At 51.4% G+C, this 13,708-nt stretch overlaps 1 protein-coding gene across 1 annotated transcript in view; it reads right to left on the reverse strand.

Annotated features, from left to right (window-relative positions):
• The window catches only part of PDE8A (phosphodiesterase 8A), a 124,607-nt gene extending 123,532 nt beyond the window's left edge, over positions 1-1,075 (reverse strand). The window contains exon 1 of the mRNA XM_061179881.1: positions 1,056-1,075. The gene's annotated coding sequence lies outside the window, so the exon portion shown is untranslated. The remainder of the gene's footprint in view (positions 1-1,055) is intronic.
• Between the last annotated feature and the right edge of the window lie 12,633 nt (positions 1,076-13,708).

Raw genomic sequence — 13,708 nt, forward strand, 5'->3', positions numbered from 1 at the left:
TTAGTGGCAAGGTGGGGACGCCGTCCTACTCTGCTATTAACCAAAGGACGGGGCGCCCAAGACCCCAAAGGCTCCTTGCTTGCGGGAGCAGAACCAGGCGTCCGCCGTGCCGCGCGAGGCCTGTGATGACGCGAGACGCGTTGGCAGAACTACACCCCACACATATCGCCAGCGGCTCGCTGTGTGACCTTGAGCGAATCACTTAGCCTCTCTGTGCCTGGGTCTCCTCCCAGAATCAGCTAGAGGGTGGCACTCCGGGGGGGTCCATCAAGTACCCCGGAGCAGCCCACCTCCGACCCGCCCTTTCTCCCGCCCTCCCTTTGGCTCCCGGTCAGCCGAGACCCCGAGACCACGGCGCCGACAGATCCCTTTCCTCTCCCGCCGTCCACACCTTTCCTAGCGCGGCCCTGGAACAACTCTGAGGTGCCGCGGCTCCCGCCTCCGGCCCGGCTACTGTAAAGACCTGGACGCGTGCTCCGGGCTGGAGTCCCTGCTGCGGCGCTGAGACTGCCAGACGGGCTCAGGCGGCGGGTTCCCTTCGGCGGCTCGGGCTTCAAGACGAGCCTAAGATCCACAGACCTGGCGCCCCTCGAGCCGGGATATTCCGGGCCGGAGGTGCGCACCGGGCAGTTTCCCGAGGGCGGCAGAGCTGAAAGGCCGGGTAACCCGAGGGCAGTTTTGTGCTATTGGCCCTCTTTACTAGCCGAGTGGGCCCAAACCACTGGCACGTGACTTACATTATCAAGTTTAAGCACATTTAGCAATAATCTTATGTGTGCCTCCCTGCCTTACAAAAGTACCAGCGGCTCAAAGAACATGTCTTGAAAGACACAGAAAAAGATTTTTACCATCAATTGTAGTGTTTTCTGCCTCTGTTTTGCTGGTTTTCGAACGTAATTTTTCCAGGCAGAATCTGCACTCTTCTAAATAAAGAGTAATTGGTGAAGAAAACGCTCTGAAAACGCCTCAGAGTGCTTGAAAGTCTATCTCAGGCCCTCTGTCCTCCCCTCCCCGCCTCACTGAGAAGCCCAGCCTTGATGACTCCTGGCACTGACCTTGCCTCCTCCGGGGGCTTCAGGCTGCCCTCTTGGCTCCCCTTCGCAGGCAGGACCTCGGTGTCCTGGGCTCACCTTGGAAATCCTTGAGCCCTGCTCTAATTCGGGGTGGGGACCCTTATCCCCAGCCCCGCCTCGCTGGCCTCCTGCGCTGCCCTGTGCTGTCCTGAGCTGGACTCTTGCCCTCTCTGTTGCCGGAGAACTGTTGGATAGCAGCGTTAACTGATTTCCAGCTCTGCAACTTGGAGACCCTAGACTTAGAAAGCTAAGGCTAAGAACAAAGCAGGAGCAGACAGGAACGGTAGGAGTCATCCACCCACTTCTGGGGTCACAAGAACAACCGCCCACTCACTTTCATCCATACTCTGGAACTCAGCCTGGGACACTCCAGGAAGTCACAGTCTCTCCCCACCACCCCCCATCTCAGCTTCAACTGCCTAACATCAGTTCCACCCCACCCCTCCTTCCCTGGCCATAATCTGCACCTTGAGGTCCCTGAACACTTCTCTACCCAGTTTCCCCAGACCTCAGTAATAGGGGATGCAAAAGGGGTCACAATGACAGAACTAACCCAAACCTCACTGGCATGTGCCACCCACTGGCTCACCCAGGACTCCTGAGCCCCTATGAAGAATCCCACCCTGTGGGGTATGCAGGGAGCTCACAAACAATCCCACTCCTGCTGCAGGAGAGGCACCCCAGCCAGGTGGGTACCTGGAAGTTCCATGGCACGCAGGAGAACGTACTCCCCCACCACCCCCAATCCATTCCCCCAAGCAGAGTTGCTTGACGCCCACCAGGCGCAGAATTGTAGTTGAAGGTCAACTTCAATTTGGGGTTATTTTTAAGATTTTTTTTTTTTAATGTGGACCATTTTTAAAGTCTTTATTCAATTTGTTACAATATTGCTTCTGTTTTGTGCTTTGGCTCCTTGGCCGGAGGCAAGTGGGATCCCAGCTCCCCAACCAGGGGTCCAACCGGCACCCCACCCCACCCCCATAGCCCTGCACTGGAAGGCGAAGTCTCAACCACTGGACCGCCAGGGAAGTCCCCTCGACCAGTTCTTACTCTGAGGTCTCAGGCATGAGGTCAGTGGGGCCGGGAAAGAAGTCACCCTAGGGACAGAGGCCAGCCTGGGCCCCCACCCACCCACTAGCACAGGCCATTCCCAGGAGACTCCTCAGTCCTCATGGCCGCTTCACCAGTTCATGAGAGACATGAAGGTGCAGGGTCCCACACAGCTTTCTATCTAAAACCCAAACCGACTCCGTTTCCACACCTCTTACACCTAAGCTGATCCTTTTTACAACCGGTGCTCCCTCCTGGCTTTATTTCCTCCTCCACCTAGGAGTCAGCGTTCAAAGACTGCTATTGGCACTCAGTTTTCTACTCCTCTCCTTGCCTTCCCCATTGAACTGGACTTGAAGCAGCCACAAGTGGGAGAGATCCTGCACCCTGAGGTGTGAATCCCAACCCTGCCATACATCCTCTCTCCAAGCTGCTTTGCTCTATTGTAAATCTAGGATTAAGGACATCTACCTCTCAGGGATTAAATGGGCTAACTGACATCAGATGCCTAGAATAATTACTGAGCGCCTGCGTCTTAGCTCGCCATCTCCTCCTGGGTCCTTTCAACACCACCTTCCTCCAGGTCTCCCCCCAGACTGCCAGAAACTGCTGGAGGAAATGAAATGACCCCGAGGTTCAATACCCCTACAAATCTGTGGCATCAGACTTCACCAGGTTCATTTCTCTAGCTTTCAAAATTTTGTACAATGTAATGTTTTTAATGTCTTTATTGGAGTATAATTGCTTTACAATGTTGTGTTAGTTTCTGCTGTATAACAAAGTGAATCAGCTGTACATATACATATATCCCCATATCCCCTCCCTCTTGCGTCTCCCTCCCACCCTCCCTATCCCACCCCTCTAAGTGATCACAAAGCACCAAGCTGATCTCCCCATGCGATGCAGCTGCTTCCCACTAGCTAGCTATTTTACATTTGGTAGTGTATATATGTCAATTCTATTCTCTCACTTCGTCCCAGCTCACCCTTCCCCCTCCCCGTGTCCTCAAGTCCATTCTCTACATCTGCGTCTTTATTCCTGTCCTGCCCCTAGGTTTGTACAATGTAATTTTTAAATTGTTTTAAAATTACACATTTTATAATTTACACATTAATACGTGCTAGGAAAATAGTAAAAAAAAAAAAAAAAATCAGACTTAGCAGAAGTATATAAAGTGTGCAGAGGCAAAGGAAAGTCTCTCTTCCTTCCCTACTCCCTTCCTTCCGTAGAGGTAACTACTGTTAACAGTTTGGACCATATGCTGCCAGACCTGTTTCTATGTTAAATATTACACACACACACACACACACACACAGGTATTAGGATATCACAAACAGGGCTGCCGTGAACATCCTTGAATGTGTCTTTTTCTGTAAGGTGGACTCGTAAAAGCTGAATTGCTTGGTGAAAAGGTATGTACCCCTCACCCCACCCCAGCTCCAGAAGGGATGAGGGGAAATGAAAACATAGAGCCTGGCTGAGCTGAGGGATTGAGAAGGGGGAACTCTTTGGACATGCCCTCTGCTCCTGGATAAGGAGGATCCAGCCACCCGCAAACGGAAGGCCTCTGTTGATCATCCTCTCCAGGCCCCTGGCCTCCTTATCTTTATTTCTGTCTGTACTCCCAAGCCTTTAGTAAAGTGTTTGAATGTTCCAGCCTTTCTCAGATAAGGGAGGGACTGGATGATCCACCCCTAGGCCAGAACTGAAAGGAGGGAGCAGCACTTCCTATAGGTGAGAACAGTAGAGAGAAGCCCCCAGATGCTGTCCCCTCACTCCAGAATTCAGACGTACACCTGCATTTCTCTCCTCTGTTTGGCTCCAGACCTTGGTACTCGTGGTTCTCCTGGAGCTCAGGATTGACAACCTAATGTGGACCCTCTTCCTCAAAATGGCCTTATTAGCTCCTGCCGTCTCAGACTCCTCCACTCCCAACAAGGAGCTCTGCCCCCAGTGCCAGCTCCCTGGCTCCATCCACACTTTCCCACCACACCAGGGGGTCATATCCTCTCCCACCTACTGGAGAAAGTCCCAAATTCCTAACATTGCTGTATTTGGTTGTAAAGGTCAGAGCCCAACTCCACTAGTTCAGCCAGGGTAGGTACTTATTGCTTCATTTCCCAAGAATACAGGAAGGGAAGAATACAGGGACCCAGATGCCACTAGGACCGTCTCACAGTCCTGACACCTCAGCTCTGCAGATGCAGTTTGCTGTGATGCTGAAACCATGGCCTTTGGGAGCCCCAGTCTCTACCTCCACAGCCCCACAGCAACACCGTTGGTTTCCACAGCACAGGAAGTTCCTTGGCCCAAGTTCCTAATTTGGAATGTCCCTAATCCCAGGCCCCCATCACAGGGCCCCAAGTTTACAAGGGTCCCAATCTCGGTTTAATGCTCAGCTGTGACTATCTTAAAATTCTTAATAAGTGTTGAACAAGGAGCCCCATATTTTCATGTCGCACTGGACCCCACAAATTCTGTGGCCGGTTCTGCCTACCTCCTCTGAGAAGTGCACTGTCCAGGTGTGTGCAGGGGAGAGAAGTATGGGGCAGTGCGGGGGAGGAATTTGGTATCTTGGGGGAAATTCACAGGGTCTGCCCTGCAGGTCATGTTGTTATTTAATAACAACAGTCCATGCCTCCCTCTACCCTGGACCCAGCGCCCCAGCCCTGGCTCAGTCCCTGGCCTCACTCCACCTCCCGGGTAGGTGGGACCAGCCTCAGGTTTCCTCAGGAACGGCCTTCTCAAGAAGCAGGTCACAGGGGGTCAAGTGACACACCTAGGTCACACAGCTGGATGGGGCACAGCCAGGACCCATGAAGTCCTCCAGCTCTTGTTCTTTCCCTAGGGGCCCATCTCAACCCACCCAGCCTCCCAACCGCCCAGCCTGTGGCTCTCAGCCAAATTCCACCTGAAAAGAGCACTTGGTTTCTGGGGGCCAGGATCACTGTTGACTGCCCCTCCTTCAGGGCAGGAGCAGGGGAGCAACACAGGGTCTCCTGGCCCGGAGGAGGAGAGCAGTGTGTCCAGACAGCCCTGAGATGGGACCTGTGACAGCGATGACACCGGCCAACCTGACTGTGTTAGGCTCTCTGACAAGCACTTCATGTGTGTGAGCTCACGTGTTCCTCATAACAGCCCCATGAAGTGCTTACTATTGCTCCTCCCACTCCCCTACCCCTGCCCCCATTTTACAGATGAAGACACAGGTTTTTTAGAACGAGGGCTGATGCAGGTCTTTAGTAACCCAATACCCACCCTTTACAAAGGCTCTTAAAAACAGAAGATGCTTCTTTACTACAATGAAGCATATTTATTTCCAGCTAAGAGCTTTCAAGATATTTAATAGTGAAGCACTAGAACACTCCCCAGGGCTGGGACTCAGCGGGTCTACTCTAAAGAGTGCCCCAAGACCAAGAAGCACTTGACTAGAGCATAATTAATGGATTCAGAAATAAAACGAAAGGCAACAACCATCGCTGCTATTAACCAATGTTGTCTAGATGGTCTGAGAAGTGCAATGAGACGTGGCTTAGAAATTAGAACACAGATATTGGAACTGGAGATAAAATTGATCATTAATGGCAAGTAATATAGCTTTATATCTGGGATACTCAGAAATCAATTCAGGAGTTATTAACATGAAAGATTTCTCTAAAGTGACCAGATTAAAAGTAAAAAAGTAGTACTCTAGACTATTAATGGCCCATTAGAAAATATAATGACAAAAATCACACTAAGTGCCAGGTTCTGGGTTGGCCCTTATATGGAACCCATGTTTCCCCAGACCTCACCTTGGTCACCATGGTGGTAATAACCCACATTTTGCTGGCTCTTTCCCCCTCTACTAATGCAGGCCTCCAGCCTCCAGCCTCCTGCAGCGTTTCAGCCAGTTACTTCTGGGAGTGTCTGAGGGGGGGTCTGAGGTGAGGTAGTGAGATCACCCCCCCATTCTCTCTTTTGCTGGCACCCCACACCATGTTAACAGCTGGGCCCTGGCACTGACTCCTGATGCTGTGAAAGCTGAGGCCCTGGAGTCCTCAGGGTGCTGAAGCTCCTCTGGGCTCCAGGTACAAGTCGGAGAAAAGACACACTTACAGGGTCACCAACCGTGTCTCAGTTTGCCCAAGACTCTCCTCTCCAGGTTTTAACACTGAAAGGCCTGCACCCTGGGAAACCCTCAGTCCCAGGCAAACCAGGCCGATTGGTCACCCTACACCTTCATACACACGCGTGTGTGCACACACACTCGCGTGCACACACAGTGTCTCATTTTGTCTCCTAGGCCCTGAAGGCATGCTGTTTGTGCCCTGTGTCTTGCAGAGTTTATATCTGGGCAAAGAGCCTTTCCAGCGTCAGTTCACAGATTTTCTACTGGGGACTCAGACTCAAGCCCACCCCTGGGTAGAGCAGGGAGACCTCAGAGCCCTGCGGCTTCCCCGTTCTCCTCCCTCGCCTGACACACATGCTCCTTCCCACCCCTTCCATCCACCTGCCACAGCTTTGGTTAAACCTGGAATTTGCACTACAAAGAAGCATCCCCGTCTAAATATCCCCAAAGCCCTGTGAGGTTGATGTTGTCATCGTTACTCTATTGGAGAGAACGTGGAGGCTCGGGGAGATTAAGTAACTTGTCCCAGGTCACACAGAGAGCAGACGGCAGAACCAGGCTGCACACTGTGCCCTAACCGACGCCAAAGCCCAACCTGTCTCTACTGTGCAAGCACTTCCATGAAAATAAGTTTTGGCGATAGTAAGTTACATACAGGAAACTGAGGAGCCAAACATCACTGATGCTTGAGAAGCAGAAAGAGAAATATGATACACCCCAGAGCAACTGAGGGCTGCTCATTCCCAGGATAAATGGGAGGCAAAATGCAAAGCAGCACACTGTCTACCAAAAGTATTTGGGGCTTTTTAAATGTCAGCCGCAATGATCATGAATCACTCCTCTTAAAGCTCTTAATCCAAAGTAACCCTCCTTTTTCCTCTGGCCTCTCTCCTGATTCATCAAGTTGCTTCTGAGGGCCTGAATCACCCACCCTGAGTTCTGGGTCTCAGGCCTCCCACGTCCCATGGGAAAACTGTCATTCTCTGCTCTCGGGACGGGTGTCCTGTATAAGTGTGCCCAAGCCTGCTTGCAGGGGAGAGAAGACTTTGGAGGAGGAAGACTCCAGCCTAAGAAGCAGTGCAGCTGGAAAAAGTCACAGTAACAGGCTGGGCCTCATCATAACCGGGGTCCCAGATTCATCCCTTCATGTACAGACTCTGTTGAGCGTCTAGCCTGTGTAGGCACTGGGCTGGATACTGAGGTTACAGTGATGGCCAAATAGCCCCTGCCTATTAATGGAGCTCATAATCTGGGGTGGAAGGCAGGCATCATTCAACTCCATCAGAGTATAATTATAATCTGATGAATGCTGTGACGTACAAGGAGCTCTGATTGTGTATCACAGTAGGAAATGACTTAACCTTGAACAGAGGAGAGTGAGTACCAGGATGTTTTCCCTGAGCTGAAATATGAATGGATAGCTGTTTTTCCTGCCCAGCACCCATTCATCCTTATAGCTACCTAATATTCCTCTGGGAAACCACAGTCACCCCTAGTATCAACTCAAATTATTTGGGCGGAATGTTTAGTATGTACCACATCCCCAGCCACAGAAATTGATTTCGAGATAGGCACATGATCCAATCCAGAGTTAATGAGTGTTGATGTTATTGGTTGAACCCCTGATCAAGCCACACCTGAAGTCAGAACTATGCTGGAACTTTTCGGCTTTAACAACTTCTGCTTTTGATTAAGCCTCTTTGGGTCTAAATTTTGGTCTCTTGCAACTAAAAATGTCCTATCTGGGCTACAAAGTAATAACATTAAAAAATATATAGGAAGGAACATTGCAGGCAGAGGTAAGAGAAAGCACAGAGTACAAAGGCCCTGAAGTGAGAGGAAGGAGCAGGGTAGGTTCAGGAACTAGCCCCTTCTAAGCTGTTGGCCACTGGTCTGAAGCTCCTTATGATCAGTTTCTTTTGAGCCTTCACAAGAACTCTGAGATGAGTATTAGCATTCCTATTTTATAGATGAGGAAACTAAAACTCACACAGGGGAGGTGACCTGCTCCAGGTCACAGAATAAGGACAACAACCCAGGCCTCTCTGACTCTGAGATCTATGCTGTTGATCTTCATCTTACATGTTTCTGTCCCACATATGATCTAACGGGACCACCGTCCCTTCTTTTCCATCCCACTCCTCTGACCACCTGGTTTCTAGTTGGGTTCAGCCCATGCAGGCACGGAAGAGGTTAGGATGCAGGAGGAAGGGAAAAGCCAGTCTGGCTCTGGCAGCATCATGGCAGTGGCTGCAGCTGGGTTGGTGGCAACAGGAGCCGGCGGTGAGCATAGGGGCGGCACCTCTAGCAGCTCAGCAGCAAGGTGTGTGTCCTCCTGGGGCCTGGCAGCTTCCTGATCCCTTTGGAAACACCCTTGTCATGCTTCTGTGTCTCCAGCTCTTCCAACACCTTTTAGCCAGTTCCTCTCATCAACACTGCTTTGCCTGAGATATCTCGAATGGTTTGTATTTTCCTGGCTGGCCATGGATTGATGTAATCATTGATGGGGTGACTGTTACGAACAGTCTCACTGGCAGAAGGTGTTACTGCCAGCTGCTGCCGGGATAGTCCTCTAGGCTCAACAAATAGCGGATAAGGCAGGGATGGCAGGGATGGGGTCTGATCTTGCTCTGCCTGCCTTCAGAGCTTTTAACTACCGTGCCATAGCAACTTCTCATTAAGGCAGGGAAGCCTGTCTGCCTCCTACTGAGCCCAGCTTCAAGGGCTTGAGTTAACTCTGGAGAATTATGTCCCAGGCTGGCCATGGACTTAAGGTGACTCTAGAGAGAAAAGTTTTCACAGAGAATCAGATTTTTAGTTCCAGACTCGAGATCACCTAGGCCAGAACCAACAGGTTGTGATGAAATAGCCTGCCCAAGAGTCAGAACTGCATTCACCCCTGACTGCCACCAACTCCTGTGTGACTTGACTTGAGAAAGTCCCCCTCCCCCTCCAGTCCCCACCTATGAAAGGAGGAGCTGAGCCATGGCAGACACGGTGTGTTTCCTCCCCAACACACCGTGAAGGGCCTGGGAAGCCGTTCTCCTCTCACCTGCTTCCCAGGCCCTTCCCAGCCCATGGCGTGATGCTTGATTGGTTCCAGCCAATTGCAGTCACTCCTTTCCCCGAGTCAGGGATTGGTTTAGTCATGAGCACGCAACACACCCCTGGTCAATGGGATGTAGGGGGTCTCTGGGTGATGGTGCGGAGAGGGGTTTCTGGGAAGGTTTTCCTCACTCTGAAAATAGAGACACAAGAGAGACATCTGACTGCTTTCTGCCTACAGAGTGGCTGCGCAAGAAAGGGATGCCTGGCGCTGTTTCAGCAACCTGACCACCGTGAGGGAGAGCTGCCAACACCTGAGGGTGGCAGAGCAGAAAGATGGACAGAACCTGTGTCCTCGCTGTCCTGAGTGTAATCCCATAACCGCCCAACATCTGAACTCTTTATAAGGTGATGTAAAACAGTTTTGTTGTGTAAGCTATTTTTAGCTGGGCCTTCTGTTATCTGCGCCCAAAGCCTTCTACCTGACATACGAGGCCACCAGATGAATTTCCCTGTCGTTTTTAGATCCAACATTTTGTGATTCAGCTTCTCTTTTCAAAGAAGGAAGCAGGCTTGGCAAGAGGGGACTTGTCCAAGGCCACACCATGCGTGTGGTGGAGCCAGGACCCCAAGCTGCTGCATTCTCTCCCACCATACCCCTTTACCCCTTTGCGCGAGCCCTTCACACAGTGATGGACTTCAGTTCTTGTTTCTAAGAAATGCTTCATTGTGTCACTCACAACTTCTCCGAGTTGAAGGGGAGTATGGTGTTGGATAAAGATGACCCTAGAGGACTTCGCTGGTGGCGCAGTGGTTAAGAATCCGACTGCCAATGCAGGGGACACGGGTTCGAGCCCTGGTCCGAGAAGATCCCACATGCCGCGGAGCAACTAAGCCTCTGCGCCACAACTACTGAAGCCTGCATGCCTAGAGCCCGTGCTCTGCAACAAGAGAAGCCACCGCAATGAGAAGCCCCCGCACCCCAACAAAGAGTTGCCCCCACTCGCTGCAACTAGAGAAAGTCCGTGCGCAGCAACGAAGACCCAGCGCAGCCAAAAATAAATAAATAAATACATACATAAATAAATTTATTAAAAAAGAAAAAAAGATGACCCTATATAATTTCCCACCCTGCAGCCTGCCCCTCTGCATGGGTGCCCTTGGGACCCAGCAGAATACAGAAGTCTGGGTGGGGGCAGGACTCTTTCCCAGCACATAATTAGTAAGCTTGGCAGTGATGGTGCTGCCAGCATCCATGGGCCACCCAACTACCGTGCTCCCAGCTGCAGCTGATCCAGAAGATCGGAGAGGGTGAGCTCAAAAAGGCTCCTCTTCCTTCTGAAATGTGAAAGCTTGCCAGTGCCCACATGAAGGCTACAGAGAGCTCAGAGAATCCTGATTTCTGGCCTCCCTTTGGTAGGAGACCAGACTTGTGTAAATTTAGTGTTCTCCTGGCCCACGGTGGCAACTTGTGAGATCCTCCTGGTTGCTGGCCACCCAAGGGACAGAACCTGGGAATCTCTGCTGGAATCAGCCCCATCCCAAAGTTAAGCAGGGAATCTCAGCCAGCACAGAAAGAAGGAGAAGGATTCCATCCCTCCACAGAGACTCAGCCACAGAGCTAGCTGGAGAATCAGGCAGAACCAAAGTCGTATCATTGCAGCAAGGATTTTTCTTTAGTATTTTTACCTAACTATGACTATTTAGGCATGTAAAAGCCAGGTTTTCTCTCCCCTCACAGTGCTTATTCTTACACCCTGGACAACCAGGTCAGATTTGTGAGGTTTGGAGTGACAGTCACAGAGGGTGCCTGCAGCCCAGGAGCCCACCTTTCCCTCTTCCCTAAACAAGGCTGATGGTGTAAACTTACTCTCTGGGGTCAGTGAAGGACTTTAGTTTGTAAGTCACAGAATCCAACTCTGGCTGTTTAAAGCAAAAAAAAAAAAAAAAAAGGACTTTTGGGGAAGGGCTATCAGGATGCTTTGGGCTGTAAGCAGCACAATAACAATAGGACTTCTTATGTCACATGACAAGAAGTCAGGCAACAGGTGCTCTAGGACTGGTTCAGCGGTTGTGCGGTCACGTGGTCCCAGCCCCCAACATAGCCTGACGAGCCCCACCTCCTGGTACTCGCACCCTTGTGTAGCCCCTGCCATGTTAAATAGCCTTGGGGGGCCTTCCCTGGTGGTCTGGAGGTTAAGACTCTGCGCTTCCACTGCAGGGGGCGCGGGTTCCATCTCTGGTTGGGGAACTAAGATCCCACATGCTGCGCGGTGTGGCCAAAAAAAAAAAAAAAAGATACTAAAAAAAAAAAACATAGCGCTGGGCTGTGTGGCCTGTAGGACACTGCAGAAATAACGGAATGTGACTTCAAGGCTGGCTACATGGTAAAAGTCACTGTGGTTTCCACCTCATTCTGTCCCTTGGATCACTTCCTGTGGAGGAAGCCAGCTGCCGTGGGGTGAAGACACTCAGGCAGCTGTAGGAGAGGCCCATGTAGAGAGGAACTGAGGCCTCTTACCAACAGCCTCGTGAGTGAGCCATCTTAGAAGTGGATCCTCCGGCCCCGATCAGGCCTTCAACGGTCTGCAGCCCCGACCAACAGTTTGACCACAACCTTGTGAGAGAACCGGGCCAGAGCCACCGGCTTAGCCACACCAAGCTAGGCCTTGGACTGAGTTTTTGCACATCACCCTCACCACATGCATGCAGTAGGCATTATTATTTTCCTCATGCTGCAGAGCAGGAAACGGCACAACCAGGAGGTGGCTGAGATAGGATAAGACAAAGCCCTCCCTTTAGGGGTCAGGCTGGGAGAGCTGCCCCATCTCCTGCTTAACTGTAGCACTGCAGGGACCCCCTGTTCTAGGCCACTTGCCCTGGGTGTCTTGGACCCCAGTTATTCCTCCAGTATAGGGCTCTGCTAGTGCCTCCCAAACTGCCTAACTTTCTGGTGGGGCCAGAGGGAAATCTTTACTCCCAGGTTCGCTAAATCCATGTCTGCACTTACCCCTGCCTTGTGCATCCCCGAGCTGACAACTCACCCTCAGCCTTACCCACAAACCCAGACAGTTCCTGGGTTGCACAGGTGCACCTGAAGGCAGTATGTGCAGGAACAGCGATGCTTTGTTAGAAACAAGGCCACCTGAGGCATGATGCAGCACCCCCGGGAGTAGATTCCATCCCAAAGTGGCCCTCGGGGAGGTCCCTGCAACAGCAAGTCCCATACAGGGCTGCTGCCAGCGACACCGTCTGGTGCCAGGTCTCTCCTGGGGGTTTAGGCTTATGCAACTTTTTCTAGGATTTAATTTCCTTTTTCTGTTTTGGTCTCTATGTTCGTTATTATGCCTGTGTCTGAATGAGTTTTGTACAACTCCTATGTAAGTGGGTGAGAAGTAGCTAAACAGCCGGGAGCGGTAGGGTCAGAGCAGGACAGTGGGTCAGGCTGTCACCATTCATTTGAGAACCAGTGGCTTTCGAATTGCTTTTTAGGAAGGGAACAATTTTGTCAAAGGAAATAAGAGCAGGAAGCACTGAAGCCTTTGGCGAGATGGGAGTAGAAACTTCACCTCTCATCAGTCCCCTACTCCCAGGGGCAGCCCCCCACTCCCAGGGGCAGCCCCCGAGGCAGCTCTGCGGAGAACAGGGAGCACTTTCAGGACTGCCCCCCAAGCCCCCACCCCCTGCACAACTGGCAGCGTAACAGACCAGCATCTGTCACGGCTTTAGTCCTGTTTCTCTACCATTAGGATTAGGTGCAGCTTCATGTGCCAGAAAAGCCTAAATGACAGAAGCTTATACAGCACAGACGTTTATTTTTCTCACTGGTAAACAAAGCCCAAAGGGAGTAATCAGAGATGCAGGCTCAGGTGATCCAGGCTCAGGACCATCTGAGTGGCCTGAACTCACTGTGCAGGAACCGGTCTAGCAGCCCAGCCTTCTCGATCCCCAGCACGTGGCTGCACCTCATGGTTCCAGGCCGGTTTCTCTCACATTCACATGCTGGCCAGAAGGAGGTGACTGACTCCCCTGGTTTGCCCAGGACAGAGGGATGGCCCAGGACGTGGCACTTTCTGTGCTAAAACCAGGAGAGTCTCAGGCAAACCAGGACAAGTGGGTCACCCTAGACGAAGGCCATGGACCCTCCCTTAAGGACACTTTGTGGAAGTCATACAACATGTTTCTTCTATCTCATTGGCAAAAACTTAATCATGTGGCCCCGTTTAGCTGCAAGGGAAGCCAGGAAATGGCGATTTTATTCTGGGTGGCCATATAGGCAGTTAAACACTTAATATAAGAAAAGAGGGGGAAACAGATATTGGGATCAACAAGCAGTCCCTGCTGGTTTCCCTCCTTCATCCCAACCTGCCCTCTGAGCACGTCCTGCTGCTGCACCTCACACAGATGCAGGCTTTTCCCTTGGCTCTGA

The sequence above is a fragment of the Eubalaena glacialis genome, chromosome 2 (genome assembly GCF_028564815.1).
Source record: "Eubalaena glacialis isolate mEubGla1 chromosome 2, mEubGla1.1.hap2.+ XY, whole genome shotgun sequence".
Taxonomy (NCBI): domain Eukaryota; kingdom Metazoa; phylum Chordata; class Mammalia; order Artiodactyla; family Balaenidae; genus Eubalaena; species Eubalaena glacialis.